Genomic DNA, 8,222 nt, shown 5'->3' on the forward strand with positions numbered 1-8,222 from the left:
AACAAAGAAGATCAATTGATTGGTTACCTTTTCTTTTCTCTTTCCCTTATGGTCTACTTAAAACTGCAACAATGGAGAGGTTAATGGAGGAAGCTTGTGATGGTTAATGTTGATGATCATCATCATGGTGGCTATGATGATCAGGAAGAGTTGAAAATCAATTGGTAAGTATTCAAAAGTAAAAGATTTGAAGTGATGGGAAATACAGTAAAGAGAAGAAAACTCAATGACCAGTACTTCTGTGGATAAACTTACCCAAATAAATGGAAGTTGAATAGACCAAAAAACGTTATTTTGTAATAAAAGTGTATAAAGTCATCACGTAAATGTGGCAAAGACACATTAACTATTAATTAATTGATTGAAGTTAAATTAAAACTAAACACTGATTGAGTTAAAAGCTAAACACTAAGCAAGTTAAAGACAAAAATGGGTTACGCAAAAAGATTAGCTTTTTTTACCACAACGAGGACTCAATTGCTAATTATCGAGCAAAACAAACATGTGTTTCACTATTAAAAATAATTATTCAATATTTTATTTTCAACTTTTTATATAATGTTTCGATTTTCATTTTTAGATAATTATTGATCATATAACTCATCATTAATTCTTAGTTCATAATGTTTACTGTGATCATACTGATGTGGATTTATTGAACTGTCTCTGGCTATATCTTTGGTAATCCCGATAATCTGATGATGGATGGGACTCGAGAAACTCTTGGTGTAAAGTTACCATGCGATACTTATAATACTTTCAATAATTCCGATGAATCAAGATGTGATGGATTGGATTCTTGACGCAGTAATGTGGCGACTAATTATTTCCAATTTAAGGATCTATTGATTGAATTTTCATCTGTGAATGTGGTGAGGATTTGCTGATAATGGACGAGCTGTGAAGGGAAAAGGAGGCAATTTCAAAGTTCAAGCAACTTCTCGATTCGATTCAGAATGTATTATCAACTAAAGCTGTTTCGCTGTTCTACAATTCACCTGGAATTTTTGGCAAACCCTGACGATTATCAAGTTTTCTAGAATCTCAAAACTCAAGGATTCCAAGACTACAAGTTGACATGACAGAAGGAAAAGATCTGCCATCAAAAACTGGTTCAATTTTTGGACTCCAATAAGGTGTTATAAAATCTAAATTAGTGAAATTTGTTGACACCTTCCTTCACACTTAATCCTGAATTTATTTCTCTAATAGTTGAACTCTCATTATAATATTCATTATCATCAACCTTACCTTTTACCTTTATTTACTCCCTCTCATTGCAGTCAAGGGAAAGAGATAAATTGGTGTGGTTCATGAAAAGAAATGAGATGAAATGAAATGAATTTACATTTAAGTATACAGGGCATTTACTATGTTTATGAACAAATTTAAATCAGCGCCTAATGAAGGGGTTAATTTTTTTGATAAAAGAGGGTAGGCATATCTATTGTTTATGCTTCTGGCTATCTATTTATGTCAATTAAAAATTAATAGTCAATACTATTGTAACGAAGTTTTAGCCCCCTTGGTCGAAGATTGGCTACCAAAGCTTTATCCTGAAGGACTTGAGAAAGTTTTTGTTCATCATGATGCAGCGCCATCTCATGTTTCATTACACTCAAGAAATTTCATGGAAAAATTATCGAAAGATTTCAAAATTTCATTCATTCAGAAAGAGGACATTCCGATCAAATCACCAGATGCAAGTCCATTGGATTTTTTCGGGTTTGGCTACCTGAAACAGCAGCTACGCCGGCGGAAAGTTACAACCTTAAATGGCTTACGTAGAGCTGCAAATGACGTCTGGTCGAAAATCGACTCAGAAATGGTCTTAAGAGTGTTCGATTCATGGAACCGTAGGCTCAAAGAAATCGTCAAGAATAATGGAAGACATATTGAACAAACAAAAAATATTCATAGAAGAGTTTTATCTGAAAAAAACTGATTAAATTTGTTCATAAACATCGTAAATGCCCTGTAATTTGCAGGTAAATTTTTGTTGCCTTTGGTTAAAGTGCAGTGAGGATTATTTTTGTATTTTACTTGTCTTTGCTGTTTTCATTTTATCAACAATGACTTCAAATGCTTTGTTCAAATTGATTACATGCGATTAACTCTAATTGACAATGTTAATTAACTTTTCTTTGAATCATTTCATTTCACGTTTCTCTTCGTCTGCCTCCACAAGAAAAGCACTTGAACCATTGTTTGTATCTTTTCAAAATTTAATTACACTAATTTACATTTGGGAAATGCATTCGCCCAAATGAAGTCCAACCATTAGTGATGATTTTGATTTGTTAGTGCCGTTTAATTAAACCACAAATTTAAACATTTTTTATGTCTTTAAGTCAAATCAATTGAATGCTAATGAGAAAAGAGAATTGAATTGTTCCGTCAGTTGTTGCTCATTTCTCATGTTCAATTGAAATTTTACATTGTAAACCATTTGTTTGGTTCCTCCATTATCATGAGTAAATATGATTAATGTTATAATACAATGTTGAGTAAATAAGTATTACTCTATAGACGAATAGTAACCAGAAAAATACAACTCTGAAGTAATTGAAGATTGTAATTTCATTACCAGGAACAGCATTTGGCCAACCAGTTGTATCGAAAGCCAGCAAAGTAAATTCATAGTCAACATTTAATTTACCATCGAGACGAATATTTTGCATTTTGTTTCCTGATGATCGTAATAACTGTTGATATAAAGATACAAATTCAATCAGCATTTCTTGGCCAAAGTGAATTACAATCAATATATTACATCCTAATTGGAATACATTTGGATACTTCCAGTTTTTACTTCACAAGGAATTGAACCAACAACGACCCACCAGTGAATTGTTGGATCCATTTAATTTGGTAATCTGACGAGTTTCGCCCCATTTACATGGATAAATCATGAAAATGGCAAATTTCAATTTTAATTGGAACCAGAATTTGAAAGAGACGAAAAAAAGCAATTGAAATGCAGTTACAGCTACAGTTGACTTCAATTTAGGATCCAATCTTTAGGTTAACAACATTTTCTCCGGTAATTGTTGGTGGAAATCCTTTTATGCCAAGTTGCTACTTGAATAAAAAAGAGATGAAATTATTTTTATCATTAGATAATTTGATAAGTAAACTTGTAAATTGGATTCTCTGAGGAAAATTATTACCATGAATTGCTGTGTGAAAAGGATAGACTGTGATAATTATACACAGGTTTACTTTGAGAGTGAATGTTATTCACATTTCACTGATTTACATGATTTATATTGACTTTGATTGACTCAGCGCAAAATTGTTTCTCCAGCTTTCTTTTCAATACTTGAGCAACGGTAAATGAAAGAAGGAAAAATATTCAAACATTAATCTAATTCTGAGCTTGCAACAAATATTTTCTTTCACTTTTTCACGCTCCTCTCTTTCAATATATGTAATGATATATTAAAAATACATTACACATGGAGCATCATGAAATACCCTTACACAAAAAGATGTAATAATAATTAATATTAATCACCAAGAGAGCAAAAGAAAACATTTACGTTTCTTTTGAACCATTAAAAGCACAATGGATTGAAAGGATAAAATGATGTCAATGATGGTTTATGCACTGATGTTGAGCACATTTCAACAATAAGTTTATATGTTTTGGTAAAAATAACATCCATTGATTGGCTTTGCGTATAGAGAGAAACATTTTTGTCGCAAGAGAATCCAATTTTTATCATGTCTTTTCATTTGATTCCTTACCAATTGAAGAGTACTTCTATTGCAATCTTGTTAACAGAATCATTATTACATTAGGCGATGATGTAAAAACATTCCAGTGATACAATAAATCTACCAATTAACTGAATAATCAACTTGATTGAAATTTAAATATGAATTGAAGTGGAAGGAAAAGGTAGCAGAAGAAAACAAAGCAACATGACTGTGTAATGGGTTAACCAGAAAATGAAAGGTTAACGATTAACCACAATGTTATATCTGGATTAGAACAAGGTTGATTGATTGACAAGGTGAAACATGAACATATTTAACTGTATACAATATTAAGTTAGAAAAATGAATTAATTAGGAACAAAATATTGAACCAAATTAATAAAGCAAGCAAAGGATTCATATAATAATATTTTTCATCCTTTCAAGTTGAGAACTGAAATTTTTCGCAAGTTTACAACACTGAGTTCGGTAATGAAAGGAATATACAAAAAATTTTCCTTTCGAGTTAAGAGTTGGGATTTTGGGGATTTGAAGGGGTACAAAAACTGAAAATCATTTTTTCTGGTCGGAAAACCTTGGTACATGCATAAAAAATAGAATTGGAAAAATTGCGAAATTGCATTTTTTCGACCAAAATCGAATTTTTGACCTCAATTTACTCGTGATCCGAAAGTTTCCGAAACGGGAGACGTTAACAATAATTTTTTGTGCTCTATCGAATGCATATGGTCTTAACCAAAATTATTGAGACACCTGGGATACTTCCCTCGATATATCTAATGACTAAAATAATCTCCTGGATTTGAATTTTATCAAAGAAAACTTACAAATGAAAAGGTCGCACATAAACTATTTCTGTTGGCATATTTTACTTGGTCATGAGCTTCACACTACTGTGCGTATATTTCTTTTACGACTTTTTGCAGTAATAGCCCTCAAACGGTTGATGGTTATAGACCATGAGCTTCAGTAGTTCGCAGAATAATCGACCAAACGCTTAAGGTCACTTGAAGTCACTTGCTGACAGTAAACCGAAGGAAAATTAATGATGTCTGATTTGTATTTATTTGTGTATCAAAATTCCGATAAGCACTTTGCTCGACGCGAACTTTGCAACCATGCCTATGAATTGATGAATAAAACATCATTGGATGCATTAATCATGCGAAAAATTTTTGATAAAAAAAATGATCACCAATTTGACTAATCTACAAATTTGAGTTAGATTCAATGAGTGATATTAATTGCAAACCCAAGCATACTAATTCAACAATTATCATGCAAATGAATACGAATAATCTTCAGATAAGCATTCCATGGATACCTGTAATCGGAAAAATACGATTTGTTTGAATGAAATTTTTAAATTATGAATTACCAACACAATAAATTACAGATTTGCCGATTCTACAAATTTTACTGGAAATATTATTTTCAAATGCGAGAATATGAGTTCGCGATATTATTGCTGAGGAGAAATCGATAATAAATAATAGAAAATGATAATTGAAAGGTAAAATTAATATTATTTATTCATAGTCAAATCTTTCAAAATTTTACATATTGATTATCCATGGAAAGCTGCAAACAGCTGTGCTCGTGCAGTTGCAAGCTCAGAAGCTGTTAATGGTTTTTTGGTGTAAGAGTAAGCTGAAGAAAGCCCAACAACGATTGAAAGCATTAGCACAAAGAGAAACAGTTTAAGAATTTGGGGATTCATTTTAGTTATAGTGGATTAAAGTTGACAAAGACTAAATTGAAAACAAATGAATCAGTGAACTTGAGACGAACTGTGATAAGTTTAAGGTAAAATCTTGAGTATTTATAGTATTGTTAGAAACAAAATGAACAAATAATCAATGCACAAGTATAAATTTATTTGATTTATATCTATTTTCATTTGAATATTATTAGTCATTGTTTAATAAATTTTAATTTGATTAAACTATTCAAAAAGGTAAACAGGTAAATTAGTGCACTAGATGTCAATCTTAAATTTATAATTTAAACTGATTAAAAGACGTTAACCTATTGTTTACTCATCTCTGTCTAGCAATTTTACATTTGATCACCTTGATTTTCAGTAAACAATGACTAATAATATTCAAAATAAAAAAGAAATAAACCAAATAAACTTAAACTTTCAAATTTTTTATTTTTTCATTGCATTTCTAGAAATACTATAAATACTCAGTCTTGCACCTTACAGTTATCATAGTTCATCTTAATTTCAAAGTTAACTTTCAAGTTAAACGTTCAACTTTAATCCACTATAAATAAAATGAATCCCCAAATTCTTAAAGTGTTTCTCTTTGTGCTAATGCTTTCAATCGTTGTTGGACTTTCTTCAGCTTACTCTTACACCAAAAAACCATTAACAGCTTCTGAGCTTGCAACTGCACGAGCACAGCTGTTTGCAGCTTTCCATGGATAATCAATATGTAAAATTTTGAAAGATTTGACTATGAATAAATAATATTAATTTTACCTTTCAATTGTCGTTTTACATTCTCAATTATAAATTCACTAGACAATAACAGCGCGGCAGATTTTTCGTTTACTTATAAAACCATTATCAATAAACATTTAGCCTCTTTCTAACATAAAAAATAATGTTATGTACTAAAATAAACCATCAAGGTATCAAATCTAAATTCACTTGTCTTGAAGTATCGTTTTTGCATTTTCGCAGTGATAATTTTATCGCGTTCTCATTATCAAATTACATCTCAATGAAGTGTTATAAAGTTATTGTTGATTTCAATAACTCATTTACAAACCAGCAAAACTTCTGAAAAGACGATTATAAAGAATTTTCTAGCAGGAGTTTTTACAAAGATAATTCCTAAATATAAATATAAGCTAAAATCAGAGTCAGATAGGTAAATAAGTGAAGATGGATAATTAAATATCAAATTGTTTAGCATCACCGAACTTAAAGAAGCTTCAGAACAAGGACTGTAAATCATTCAAATTTAATAAGAATTTTGAAAAAATAACCTTATTACCTTAATTCAACAATAATCATGCAAATGAATACGAATAATCTTCAGATAAGCATTCCATGATACCTGTAATCGGAAAAATACGATTTGTTTGAATGAAATTTTTAAATTATGAATTACCAACACAATAAATTACAGATTTGCCGATTCTACAAATTTTACTGGAAATATTATTTTCAAATGCGAGAATATGAGTTCGCGATATTATTGCTGAGGAGAAATCGATAATAAATAATAGAAAATGATAATTGAAAGGTAAAATTAATATTATTTATTCATAGTCAAATCTTACAAAATTTTACATATTGATTATCCATGGAAAGCTGCAAACAGCTGTGCTCGTGCAGTTGCAAGCTCAGAAGCTGTTAATGGTTTTTTGGTGTAAGAGTAAGCTGAAGAAAGTCCAACAACGATTGAAAGCATTAGCACAAAGAGAAACACTTTAAGAATTTGGGGATTCATTTTAGTTATAGTGGATTAAAGTTGACAAAGACTAAATTGAAAACAAATGAATCAGTGAACTTGAGACGAACTGTGATAAGTTTAAGGTAAAATCTTGAGTATTTATAGTATTGTTAGAAACAAAATGAACAAATAATCAATGCACAAGTATAAATTTATTTGATTTATATCTATTTTCATTTGAATATTATTAGTCATTGTTTAATAAATTTTAATTTGATTAAACTATTCAAAAAGGTAAACAGGTAAATTAGTGCACTAGATGTCAATCTTAAATTTATAATTTAAACTGATTAAAAGACGTTAACCTATTGTTTACTCATCTCTGTCTAGCAATTTTACATTTGATCACCTTGATTTTCAGTAAACAATGACTAATAATATTCAAAATAAAAAAGAAATAAACCAAATAAACTTAAACTTTCAAATTTTTTATTTTTTCATTGCATTTCTAGAAATACTATAAATACTCAGTCTTGCACCTTACAGTTATCATAGTTCATCTTAATTTCAAAGTTAACTTTCAAGTTAAACGTTCAACTTTAATCCACTATAAATAAAATGAATCCCCAAATTCTTAAAGTGTTTCTCTTTGTGCTAATGCTTTCAATCGTTGTTGGACTTTCTTCAGCTTACTCTTACACCAAAAAACCATTAACAGCTTCTGAGCTTGCAACTGCACGAGCACAGCTGTTTGCAGCTTTCCATGGATAATCAATATGTAAAATTTTGAAAGATTTGACTATGAATAAATAATATTAATTTTACCTTTCAATTGTCGTTTTACATTCTCAATTATAAATTCACTAGACAATAACAGCGCGGCAGATTTTTCGTTTACTTATAAAATCATTATCAATAAACATTTAGCCTCTTTCTAACATAAAAAATAATGTTATGTACTAAAATAAACCATCAAGGTATCAAATCTAAATTCACTTGTCTTGAAGTATCGTTTTTGCATTTTCGCAGTGATAATTTTATCGCGTTCTCATTATCAAATTACATCTCAATGAAGTGTTATAAAGTTAT

The 8,222-nt window shown here is 30.0% G+C and overlaps 1 long non-coding RNA gene across 1 annotated transcript; it reads right to left on the reverse strand.

Annotated features, from left to right (window-relative positions):
* On the reverse strand, positions 1–395 carry LOC107370213 (uncharacterized). The gene is made up of 2 exons (XR_016197839.1): positions 256–395; positions 1–93 (listed from the first exon to the last, which is right to left on the reverse strand). It is a non-coding gene; the product is annotated as an uncharacterized LOC107370213 (long non-coding RNA).
* Positions 396–8,222: the final 7,827 nt, after the last annotated feature.

Source organism: Tetranychus urticae, chromosome 1, assembly GCF_039701765.1.
Source record: "Tetranychus urticae isolate SD_2017Ah chromosome 1, NJAU_TeUrti_SD_1.0, whole genome shotgun sequence".
NCBI lineage: Eukaryota > Metazoa > Arthropoda > Arachnida > Trombidiformes > Tetranychidae > Tetranychus > Tetranychus urticae.